Source organism: Acinonyx jubatus, chromosome B3 (genome assembly GCF_027475565.1).
Source record: "Acinonyx jubatus isolate Ajub_Pintada_27869175 chromosome B3, VMU_Ajub_asm_v1.0, whole genome shotgun sequence".
Taxonomy (NCBI): Eukaryota; Metazoa; Chordata; class Mammalia; order Carnivora; family Felidae; genus Acinonyx; species Acinonyx jubatus.
In genome coordinates, this window is record NC_069386.1 from 35,248,028 (window position 1) to 35,261,006 (window position 12,979).

Sequence of the window (12,979 nt, forward strand, 5' to 3'; positions counted from 1 at the left end):
AGGAATGAGCATGGACTGTTCCAGAAATCTAGAACGCCCATATGGTTGGAGCTCAGACACATTCAGGGAAGAGGGGGTCTAACAAGGTTGAAACAGCAGCAGAACTTCCCAGGCCAGCAAAGGATCGAGACTGGGCAGATTGGGGATCCCGTGAAAAACTTCAGCAAAGAAAGAGCTCTATGCTTTTCAACTTGGCCATGGCAATTGTTTTCCCTGCCATCTCTCTTCTAAAGGACCACAAACATCAGGACTTGCTTTTCCTGTCCAGAATTCATGCCACAGTAACATCCTACATCCGCACAGCTACATGAATGATTACAGCATTTTCCCACCCACTGTCTCTTCTCATGCTCACAGCAACCTCATCAGGTAGGTGTTTTGAGCCCTGCTTTGCAAATGAAGTCATTAAGACTCGGGGAAATTAATTAACCTGCCCCGAGGTCACCTCCACAGTGTTTTGTGCAAGATACTACGGTGGCCTGACGAAAAGGTAAAGAAGAAAAATCAGCATTCACTAGGTACGAGTAGGCAAACGTGTGCCAACATAAGTGAAGCCTAAGAAAGAAAATAAAATAGCAATAAAGAATATCACCCATTCCAAAGTGTATGAAAATATTTGGGATGAATCCGCTTTTTTAAATTGCCTACTGATAGATATAGGTATCAGCACAGACACAGATATAGATACAAGTACGGGGAACATGTATAGAAAACTGAGAGTTGGAATAACTGATTTTTTTTTCCCCCATAACTTGAAGTCTTCAACTGCTCGTTCTGGGTAATTGGCAAATTTTATGGTAATGTGAGCTGGCAGCGAGATGGTTCTAAACTCTAATTCAGATTCTAAAAAGTTTCATAAATAAGTAAGTAAAAGGTTAGTTCTTCCACTTAGAAATGCTCACCATTTCAATGGTTATTACTACCTCAATTAGAATGGTAAATAATAATACCAGGGGTGTGAATCCTAGATCTCAGACTCAGGTCTGGGAAAAATATCACTTCCTTCCACTTGTCAAACGACCCCAATGCAAGGTCCTGAGCCCCCTCCGGGAAAGCGGCCCCAAGTCCAACAGGAATCCACTCTCATCACGTAAGTCCAAGAGCAGACCCAGGCTAGGCCGGCCCAAAGATGGAAGACAGAAACTATGTTCCAAGAGAAGGCCCACCTAGAAAGCAGAGCAGACGTAGATTCTGGGGCAGGGGTGGGGGCTGGGCCAGCCTAGCCTTTCCATATAAAATATTGAGTGCTAGCGTCAGGCTCAGCATTAGAAATCTGACACGCAGGCAGAATTCTCCTGCCAGAACTGCAATACAAAGCCGCAGGGAAACTGAAATTTAAAAAACGGATCCTCGGTCCTACGGCAACTTAGTCACTCAGCGAATTGATCATTTGGTAAATTGGCTTTTAGCAAATTGATCTGGGGTGTCTAGGCTGCTCCCAGAAGGCTGTCCACCAGCCAGTAGAGTGCGTGGAGCCTGGCGGATGAGAACACAAGCTCCCAGGGAACAGTTGTCTCCCCTTTGCCCCCGAGGAGACAGACCTCCAGGCACGACGATGACCTGGAAGAAGATGCCATACTGGGGCACGCCGGGGCAGCCTTGGGTCTGGGTCCCTGGAAGCCCCTCTCCTGCCGGGAGCCTGTGGTGCACACAGACCCTCAGGGTGGATGTGGGGAGCAAATGCACTCTCGGTTCCAGGAGCTGCGACAGGGTCTTTACACTGAGGTCACCTCTGACCCCACGAACACAGTGGCAGCCAAGACGTGCCGAACTACAGGGTCCTCCTCACCTCCCCGACCTCCTGCTGCAAACCACTACTGTTCCCGTGAGGCTCTAGGGCGGGCACAAGGCTGGCTTCTCAGAGGGTGTCCCACGGGAACTGCCCTTACATCCTAGGATGTGGGATTATAGGGTCCCTGTCCAGATGGGGAAACTGAGGCTCGGAGAGTTGATGTGAGGATTCCATAAGGGAACCCTCATTAACAGATGCCTATGTTCCTTCCAGAAAAAAATTAAAATAAAATAAAATAAAATAAAAGTAAAAACCAAGGTGTCTCCTGGGATACGTACACACAAGGTTTTTTAAAAAACGTATATAAATGGACCCACACATTCTTCTCTAAACCTTGTTCTTCTCGTTTATTAAACCATTCCTTCCTCCTTTTTCTTAACAACTGCACTACATTCCAAAGCACGAAAGCTCCAGAACGTATTTATCCAGTCTCCTACTGAGTGGCGCTGCAATTGTTTCTAGTTTCTGCTGCTGCTCTTCGGCACTCTAAGCCATTTCCAAAGAATATATCCCAAGGTCTCTGCGCATCCCTCAAGCTGCTAACATCAGGATAACACATAACACTTCCCGTATGATAAGATAAAATCGTAACTTGAAACGTTGAAGTTACCTTAAGTTTCTATTTTCCAGCTTTAAATCCTTGCTTTGGTTATGCCCCATGACCTCCTCCTCACGGCACCTCCGGCCCCAGCAGCTGGTTTTCTTTGTCGTCACTTCGTGGGTTCGAGAGTTTGATGACAGGTGGAGAACAGCTAATCCACACGCAGATGAGAGGCTGCACCATGAGCAGGACCCTCCCCAGGCCAAATCTCTTCCTCTCCCACGACCCTGGAGGGCCGACAATCAGCATTCAGCCTCAGCCCATCTACAAATGGCGGCACGCAACGGGCCTTCAAGTCATTCATGGGTAGTTACACCTCAAAGCTTAAGCTGTAAAACGCAACAATACCCTGCACCTTTGTAATCTGCCGCAAGGCTGCCCAAATCTGAACGTCTGCATGGATCCCCGTGGAGGGATGAGGTGCACCTGTGTGGGGCCCTGCACTTGAAGCACACCCACCTTGGCCCTCCAGATTGACCGGAGAGGGCAGAGGGCTGGAAGGATTGCCAACAATAGTCACTCGTACTTGACGGGCGTCGTCCAATCAATTTCTTATCCCCCTATTCTTTTCAGCCAGAGCACGCAATCTCCAAAGCTTCCTCCTACTCTGATGTTTCATGGTTCTGAGGCCCAGAATCCTTTGCATTACGACCCCCATAAGTTGTAATGGAATCGAGCCATGACAAGAAATCAGCCAATCCTGACCGGCAAGCCAGGGGTCATTTCGATCCGTGGAAAGCGAAGTTGGGGATACGCTTCTTTGGCTATCAGGCTGAGGAGACATGGCACAGAGGGGTCCATGAGAGGAAGGAGGGAGGAGGAAGGAGCCCAGAAAGGTGGTCTGATGATTTTGATGATGATGAGTTGATGTCTGGGGAAGAGGAAGAGAAGGAGCAGGAGTTTCGAATATTTCGAAATTCTCTTACAGCCCACCTCATCTTCAACATGGCACAGAGCACAGGTACTAAGAATGCTGCGGGTGGAGAAGTTGAGTCCCATCAAGGTTAAGCACCTCATCCTAGTTCACCCACCGGATCCGGACACAGATCCTGCATACCCGGGAGCCAGCTGATGACCACACGCTACCCTCTCCCGTGCACATCTGTGCCCACGTCCGTGCCCACCAAGTAGCAGGGGACACAGCCTCGGGGTCCAGAGGACAAAGCAGAAGAGGGGCAACCTTTGACCCGACTCAGTATAAACTCCTCCCCCTTCCCCCTCAACTCCCCACCCCCACCCACCACCAGAACAGAGAGGGAGAGAGAGCGAAATGCTAGCATCACCCAATCCCAGCAGCAGAGCCTACGGGCAGCGGCCACCCTCCCAGCCTAGGGCACTGATGCCACACCTCATCAGCCCCACCCCATTCGTTCCCCTGCAGGCAGGGTGGGCCAGGGACAAACAGGGTCAAAGGCAGGCTCTTATCACGTCTGCCCACTCACTTACTCTGCCCTGAGCGCTTAGTATTTTGTAATCACGGCACCTAGGGAGCGCTTGGTCACTTTTTGCTGAATTAACACGTGCATGCATGAACGAATGAAGGACTGAAGAAACCCCTGGGCCATGCATCACCCTTTTCATTTTCACATCATCTCTGTATCCATTATTCCATTTTATCCTCGGGATACCCCCCGGGGAGGCAGTATTGGAATCCCTACTTCACAGATGGAGAAACTAAGGCCCAGAGAGACCACTGCCTCACACAAGATAATGGCAGAGCTTAGGCCAGCATCCTAGCCCCGGGCTCCTACCTCAGTGCGCCTTGCTTATGATGGCTGCTGGCCTGGGTAGGCTCTCCAGTCACCCAGTCCTCCAAGGAGAAAAGCTTTACCGCTGGAGCCCAGCAAGTCACAGGGTCCCCGAATGCCCCACTCGCCACCGGAGGTGCCGATGAGGCTAGAACTACAGGAAAGCCCCCAGAGAACAGAGTTCTCAGCCCTCGCTCGGGAGCACTTGTGACCTTCCAAAGGGCCTCCACATTTCTCCCGGGTTAGCTCATCTTTTCCAGATCTGGATAAGACCTGGAAACCCCCATCCGGCACCTTTCTGATTGTGACTCACTCTGAGGGCAGGGAGGCGGGAGAGGTGAGGCACTCATATCTCAAATCTCACCGACTTAACAACAAACAAGTCTCTTCTTCAACGCCACAGTCCTTCATCCAACAAACTCTCCCGACCATGTGTTATACGGAGCACTGAGTACCCAGCACCATGGTCAGAGCTGTGCAGGCAGGAGAGGTCACAGCAGCCTGCCTCTTGTGGGTCAGCACTGCAGCCCACGACCTTGCCAGATGCTCTACCATCATCCCTCGGGCCAAGGGACCTTCCTGGCCAACCCTAGACTTGTGCACCTGTCTCTGCCGCCCTTTGAAATGTCAACCATTCATTCTTTGCCGGTCCGCCCTTGACTTCCACCACACCAACTCCTTTCCCCGCCTCTCCCACCCACTCTTGGAATGCAGGGGCTCCCAGGAGTTCTGTCTTAAGCCCTTTTTTCTGTCTTTGGCTATGCACACCCCTTTAATCATCTCATCTACAGCACAGGGGTGCAAATACTACCCTCCCTGTTGAGGATGCTCAGGTTCATTCTCCAACTACGTGAACCGCTTATTGGACACCCTCTCCTGGAGTGGCCTTGGGCGTCCAAAACCCAGCACATGCACCCCTGACTCACCCTCACGACTCCTTCCCACTCTGCTCCTCCTCTCCCCCACTCTGGCCAGTGGTGAGCGGCTGCAATAGGCAGCCCCCTGAGCCAGGACCCTGGGGGTCAGCCTCACCTCTGCCCTCTCCTCCAGTCGCCTCCTCCTCTCCTGAGCTAGAGCAATGACCGCCATGCTGGTCTCCACATCACCTCTTCAGCTGTAGCCTGTGCCCCAAGCCCCTCCATGACCAGGCCCTGCCTTCTCCCCAGCTCCTCTCCACTCGCCTGCATTTGCTCCAGCGGAAGTGAATGCTTCCAGTCCCAAAGGGGCCCTGCTCTCTCCCCCTGCCAGCTTTTTGTGCTTTCCTTTCCTAGAAAATTCTCTCCCGCCACACCACCCCCACCTAGGGAACTTTTACAGCTTCTCCTTCAACACTAACTCAAATCTCACCTTCTCTGAGAGCCCACACCCCCCCCTTCTGACCTCTCCAAGCCCAGGCCAGGCTCTCCCCCAGAGGCACCCATGAGGGCCCCACACAGGCCATTGTCACAGCCCTCACCACCCTGAATTAGACTTTACTCTGTATGTCCAGCCCCTGGTGACATCCTGCCCACGGGGAGCCTCAGTGAGTGAATGAATGAATGAATGAATGGTGCAGAGACTGGTGGACTTGGTGGAATTAGGGGTGGAACAAGACAATACCAACAAGTCAAGAGGAGGAAAGACACCAAAACCTCCTCTGCCAGGCCCTAAACAGTTTACAACCAACTCGAGAGAGAGATGAGACTCTCAAAACATGTAACAAACCAGAACGGTTTGCAGTGAGTTCTGCGAGGCCCCCATTGTCTCTGGAGCTCAGAGGAGCCGAAGGAGGATCAGGACAGTGGCCTGCCTCCATGCTCCCGCCCAGCCTCCCAGGATCCTGGCAAAACTGAGGTCAAAGGGTTGGGGGAGACACTGCTTCTCCAGGGAAACCCCACCTTCCAGAGCTCCTGGGTCCTTGCAGGGGAAAGCTTGGTGCTACCTCCCCACCAAAGAGCCTGGCTCGCTGGCAAGGGTGGAAGAAGGGCAACAAAGCGTTCCAAGCAGAAGGTGGACATCCCCCCCACCTCACCCCCGCAAGGTGACAGCTTGGAGTCCATCTGCTAGATGTTCTGGAAGGCTTTCTGACTGGGGATCCAGACACCAGGCCAGACCTCCTGCCCAGGCGGGAGGGACCAGCACCCGGAGGCCAGGAACAGCACCCAGAGAAGGCAGGGAGGGAGGGCCAGAGACTCGGGCACCATTCCCTCGTCTTTTTGACGCTGAGCCAGCTAAGGTTCCGTGGACAGTCTTGACCTGACCTTGGTCTCTATATGATCTGGAGAAGTGTAAATATTGAGGCGTATGCCAACACTGAAATAAAGCAAGTGCACGCAGATAGTCCGGCCTCTCCTGGCAAAACGTCGCATCCAGCTAGTGACTCTCAGTAGACCCGGGTTTCCCTGTCCTGCACCCTTTCCCCTCCCCTCCTCCCTCCCGCCCCTTCCCCAGGGCCAGGCTGCCTCCTGGGTCCCGAGCAGCGAAACCCGCTCCCAGAAGCGCAGGTTATAAAGCTGGAGGGGGCTCCGAGCTTGGCCGGCCCCAACCCCTTTTGACAGAGGAGGAAACTGAGGCCCAGGGAGGGAAGGGGACATCAAGGTGATCATGCAGCTGCCCAACTCCCAGGACAAAGCTCTCTGTGCTGAGGAAGCTCTCAGACCCCACCTGTGCACCGTCCAGTTAATCTAGGAAAGAGTCACTGCAGGCCCCACCCCCTCCACCGCACCCGCCCCCCACCACCAAGGAGAGAAACAGGGCTGCGTTTCAACATCTCAGAACAACCCACTGTGCATAATGGCCAAAGTATAATGGTGGCATTTGAGGCCTCGAGAGCCGAAGCCTTGGGGAAGGCCCGAGATCCCAAGACTCCGTGCCAGGGTTGGGGGGCTCCCTGTAGCAGCACCTATTACATTCTGTCCTGGCCCCCAGCGTCCCCTCCCAGCCTTCCTCTGGGTCTGATGATGGTCCTTGAGGCAGAGCCAGGCCCAGAGGGAAAGAGAAAGCGGAAAGCCTACGCTTTAGAGGCCACTGTGGGGCCCGGGCTCTCTGAAGCCTCCCGAGGCTTCAGTCTGCATCCTACAGACTCCTGCCCACAACCACGCTAACAGGGCCGAGGAACAGGCCCTGCGCTGTCTGCCTGCTGGCGGCCAGAGGGCCCCTCCTGCAATGCCAGTTCCTCCAACACAGTAGGATGGCTCATCATGGGAAGAGTGGAGACAGGCCTCTGGTGCCCTCTGCTGTCCTGCGCTCCTGTCCCACAGCCTGAGGGATGGGGCTGAGGCCAGTAGGGGAAACCCAAGGCATGTCACCAGTGCCTGGGCGGCCCCACGGTGTCAGCACCTCTATCTACTTTCCAAAAAGACCCAGAGCAAGTGACAGCGAAGGTTTATATCTCGGACCTGAGTCGTCTGGGGCTCCATACTCCCTCTGCTCCTGGGGTCCAGGCTGAGGGAGTGGCGCCATCTTGAATGTGGCTATTTCCGGGCAAGAGCCTGAAGGGCCTCAGACAGACCACGAAAACTCACACTCGCAACTCACTGGTCCCACCCCAGCACCAGGGGCCTACAGGTGCAATCCTACCTGGGGCCCAGCACTCAGCAAGAAATAATTAGAGAACAGCCTTCGTGATGGCCGATGGCCAGTTTGCTCTTGGGGTCACTACACAAGTGGCCCATTCTCCCTCCTGCAAGCAAAATGCACTCACCCCTCCCCAAGGAATACAGCCCCGGGGTCCTACCAGGCAGGACAGCACACTCAGGATCTCAGGGGGCTGTGTTGGGATCTCCGTATCAGCAGTGAGGTACAGTAATTCCTTTGTCGGGTACAGATGTGGCCTCTTGATCCAGAGACCAACAACCTAGGAACTAAAGTGATCTGCCTCCCGACCATTCACGACTGGATGATATAACAAGTACAAGATAACATGAGTGAATGCTCAAGTCAGAAAGAGAAAACACGGGAGACGTACCTCAGCAGGCTCCGCCCCACTGGGCAGACATGTTAAGGGTCCCCGCCCTGGGAGGGAGGCATCTTCCTGCGTCAGGCAGACAGGGGCTGTCCCCGGGACATCTCTCCTCATAGTTCTTTGTACCTGTGCTCCTTGTCCCTTGTCTGGCTGGCTCCCTGAGTTTCTCCTACCTCAGAACCTTCAGGTGTCTGTAGCCCTGTCATGGCCACCCCACCTCCAACTTCCAGCATGACACCTCAAATTCCAGAAACAGAGGGGGAGGGGGCAAGGAGGGAGGGAGGGAGGGAGAGAATTTCTCGTCTGATTGGTGCAGTTCTATCATTTAGGACCTGATGCACAAGTCACAGCTACCGTTCAGCTCATGAATGGCCCACTCGGGAATGGCCTGAGTGTTGCTCCCACCTCCTAGATGGCACTGGACGTAGACAGGAAGGCAAGGAAGGCACGTTTGCTCTGAAACAAATGTCTCCGAGTTGCTTCCGAACAACTCTGAAGAAGACACACAATTTGGGGTGGGAAATAAGGTTCAGCCTACTCCCAACACAGACTAAGTGTTTCTTCATTTGTCTAAACCTCAGTTTCCTCGTCCATAAAGTGCAGATTTTGACCTCTGTCCCTACCCCCTCTCCTTTATTCACCCCTTTTTAGCCCCTGAGGCTCCCCTCCGATGAAACCAATCCTAGGGCCCCGTTACTGAGCTGGATCACACTCCAGTCTTATTTGTTGCCTCTCCCAGGAACTTTGGCTTTTGTATGAAGACCTCTTGGGGCGGGGGGGGGGGGGGGCCGCCTGGGTGGCTCAGTCAGTTAAGCTGCAGACTCTTGATTTGGGCTCAGATCATGATATCACACAGTTCGTGAGTTCAAGCCCTGAGTCAGGCTCTGCACTGACAGTGTGGCACCTGCTTGGGATTCTCTCTCCCTCTCTCTCTCCCCTCTCCCACCTCAAAATAAAGAAATAATCTTTAAATTAAAACTTTAAATTAAGAAAAAAAAAAAAAAGAACTCTTGGGAGACTGAATAACCAAAGGAATAAATCTCTAATGGTGAAATATGAGGCAATAAGAGAGACCAAAGAGGGAATATTTTAGTAGAAGGAAGGAAGGAGACAGGGGGCACTCATGATCCACTTAGATATTAATTCTACTCTCTCTTGCTGACTTTTCATTTCCTCCTTTCGTGGGAGAAATGAGTCAAGGCCTGTCTTGAATGACAACTCTTATTACCAGAATCCTCGGGTCATTTGGGGTGGTAAAGCAGCTTTTGGGCGATGTGTGTGGGTGTGGTGCCCGCATAGGTACGCCCCCCTGCCCACCCCTGACCCCGTGTTCTCTCACTTCTGCCCAAAAGTGACTCAGGCCTAGTTTTGATCACGGCAAAATGACTGCAGCCCACATTTCTTGACCTCAGAGAATGAGAGTGCTGGGTTTTCCCTTGGAAAGCTCTGCCCTCCTCCCCACCCCTGACCTACCTCTTTAGCCCCTGGGCTGTGATCCTCGGAAGGGGGCCTGCGTGGGATGTGTGTTTTGCCCTGTTGCTGAAGCAGAAGTCACACTCGGGAGTGATTTCCACCATCCATGTGTCCTTGCACTAGTGGCCCCTACATGGGTTTTGGTAAACCCATGGGTTTTGGCAAAACCCCGCCTTGGGTTTTGGCATCCTCCCACGTGACAGCTTTGACTCCTAGGCCCAGCATTGGAGCCACTGCCTACCTGGCCTCCCTCCAACCTCGCTGCCCACTGCCCAAGCACCATCCTCCTAGGACCCTCGTCTGTCCCACCATGGCCCAGTCCCTGGGCCCTAAGCAGACAATGCCCCTCATTCCCACCTGTCCTCACTACCCAACCCTAAACCTGCTTTCTCACCTTCTGCGATTTGCGGCAGATGGCTTAAACTCTCAGTGTTGTGACATGAGATCCAAGAAGGCAAAATTCCCCAATTCTAAATTTTGCCTTTCCTTTCCTCCCTTTTAGGGTGCATCAGAAATAACAATAGCTGGGGTGCCTGGGTGGCTCAGCCGGTTAAACGTCCGACTTCGGCTCAGGTCCTGATCTCCCGGTCCGTGAGTTTGAGCCCCGCGTCGGGCTCTGTGCTGACAGCCCGGAGCCTGGAGCCCGCTTCAGATTCTATATCTCTGTTTCTCTCAGCCCCTCCCCTGCCTGCACTCTGTCTCTCTCTGTGTCTCTCAAAAATAAATAAACATAAAAATATTTTTTAAAACATAGCTAATGTTGGTACAGCACTTTATAGTCTATCCAACATGGCTACATGCATTATTTCATTTAAAACCACTGACGACCCCCTGGGAGGCAATTATTTTACAGAGGCAGAAACTGAGGCTCAGAGGGGTTGAGTGACTTTTCTAAGGTCACACAGTTCGTTCCTTCTACCTCAAACCATGTCTCTCCCTCACCCTCTAGCTCATGGCTGCAATCCTCATTCCCCAGAGAGAGCACTTTTCCTGCCGGAGTCAGCAAGGATAGACTTAGTATAAGCCTTTCCTGGGCAAGGGAACCGAGAGGGACAGAGCATTAGCACACAATGAGCTGCCTTGGATCTCAGGGAACTGTAAGAAAAAAAAAAAAATCATGACTTTAAAGCTTGTCACAGGCTCCTCTATCTGTGGCCTGGACCTCTTGGGTGAAGCAAGGCTGGCTCTAATTGGCAAGGCCAGATGTCGTCCTCCCCCCCCACCCCCGCCAGTGACAGACCAGCGCTTCCCTGGGACCAGCACCTGGGAGGCTCCTCCCAGGGCTCCTCTCCCCGCCTGCCGCAGGTGCCGCCCAGGATCAGAAGCTAGGTGCATCCTTTCCCCACCTCGGTTTCTCTTTCTGTAAAATGGGGAGGATCCCCACTGCCCTGCCACCACTCTCTGGGAGGAATGGAGGTGAGGACCGGAGGGCCTGAGTCAGTCCCTTTACAGATATGATATCTGAATAAAAGATAAGAGTAAGAGTGGCTTCAATGCCGCCTGATAAGAGGACGCCAGAGAAGAAATCGATTCCCCGGCAAATTCTGGAGAGTTGAGTTTTCTGCATGATTAGAAGCCCCTCTGATTCGAAGTCTTGTGGCTCCAAATCCTCCTACTCTTGCAGAGAGAGAGCCTCACTGGGACTGAGTCAGGAGGTCGCTTGGCTGGGGTGCACACGCCAGGCTGCAAAGCCACAGCACCCAGGGCCTGGACCAGAGGTAACTGCAGCAGGCAGCGTCAGACGGGCTCAGGAGTGGCATGTTCAGATAAATCCCTGAGCGCCATTTGCCTTAGTTTCTTTGGTTCTTTCTCAAAGGGGTCAACTACGTAAAAACCCCAGTTACGCAGGGCCGTGATTCAATTTTATCACGGCATAGAAAGGCGTACTGGAATAAAATCCAAAATTTGTAGGACACACTAGCAGGCTGGAAATTTATGTAAGAGTTCATGTTGCAATCTCAAGTTCAAGTTCCACAGGACAGCAGGATGGAAACTCGGGCAGCATTCCCCTGATGCAGTCCTGACAAGGAGTCCCTTTTCTTTGGGAAACTCGATCTTTGCTCTTACGGCCTTCTACTGATTGGACGAGGCCCACCCATGTTGTAGAGAATAATCTGCGTTACTCCAAGTCTACAGATTTAAATGTTACTCAGATGCAATAAACACCTTCACGGCCGCATCTAGATTGGCGTTTTATGTTTTATTTCTTTTTGAGAGCAAGAGAGACAGAGCACGAGCGGGGAAGGGGCAAAGAGAGAGCGGGGGACGCAGAATCCGAAACGGGCTCTGGGCTCTGAGCTGTCAGCACAGAGCCCGACGCGGGGCTCGAACTCACAGACCTCGAAATCATGACCTGAGCCGAAGTCGGACGCTTAACCGACTGAGCCGCCCAGGCGGCCCACAGGGTGATAAGCCTGAGCTGGACTCCTGGCTCCCCCACTCATTAGCCCAGGGACCCAGTGCAAGGAGTTGAATCCCTCGGAGCGTGAGTTCTGTGTCTGTCAGGAGGGGCATATAGTACCCCCAATACAGGGTTTTGTCGGGCTGACTAGGGAAGATCCGTGTGACGTGCCCAGCTCAGTGTCTGCCATAAAAGAAGCCCCCATCATCTTAGTAATGATTATTTTATTGCTTCTTCGCACACAATTAAAACTCACTAATTCAGACCTATCAGAGAGGGCAGTCAATGGCTGGAAAGTCCACATTAAAAAATAATTTAAAAATAATGTCGTTTTATTACTTTAAAATATATTACTCAATCCAGGCTAATAAAGTGTTGCATAGCGAGCCCCTGGGGGCCTTATGTTAATGAACAAATAAGAACAATGTGAGGTTAGTCTATCAATTATTGGTGTGGAAAAGGGAGTTTTTGAAAGTACTTGAAAATGCCTCCACGGAGTGTATTATCCTCCGTAGATTAAGTGTTTCCCCTGCAATCATCTTCACGCATTTTATTAATTCAACAGCTTCTCGCCACCTTGAGAGTGCTCCAGGCAACTTTGGCGAAGCACTGACCAGACTTCCTACAAATTCTGACGCGGTGCTAACTGCGTGTAAGACATTCCGTCGAGTTAGGTCAAGACCTTTATTTTATGTTCTTTCCCTTTCCTAGAAGCCTGTTTCAGGGCGGCCATCTCAGCCTGTAGCTCCCGGAGATGGGACCGTTTCCATCAAATAGCAGGGGCTAGGCTTAGGAACTTGGGCTCTGGACTGAGCCGGCCCTGGTTCAAATCCCACCTCTGGCTCTTTTAGGCTGTGTGACTTTGGGCAAGCCACCAACCTTCTCTGGGGCACAGCAAAGACCAGTTGACCTTCACCACGGGGTAGCTGTGAGATCAAATTAGTGACATATCAAAAGCAGCTGAGGGGCACCTGGGTGGCTCGGTGCGTTAAGCGTCCGACTTCGGCTCAGGTCATGATCT

General features: G+C 52.5%; 1 long non-coding RNA gene across 1 annotated transcript in view; it reads right to left on the reverse strand.

The window, feature by feature from the left end:
* LOC113601866 (uncharacterized) overlaps nt 1–12,979 on the reverse strand; it is an 89,024-nt gene that overhangs the window by 72,952 nt on the left and 3,093 nt on the right. The window lies entirely within an intron of this gene.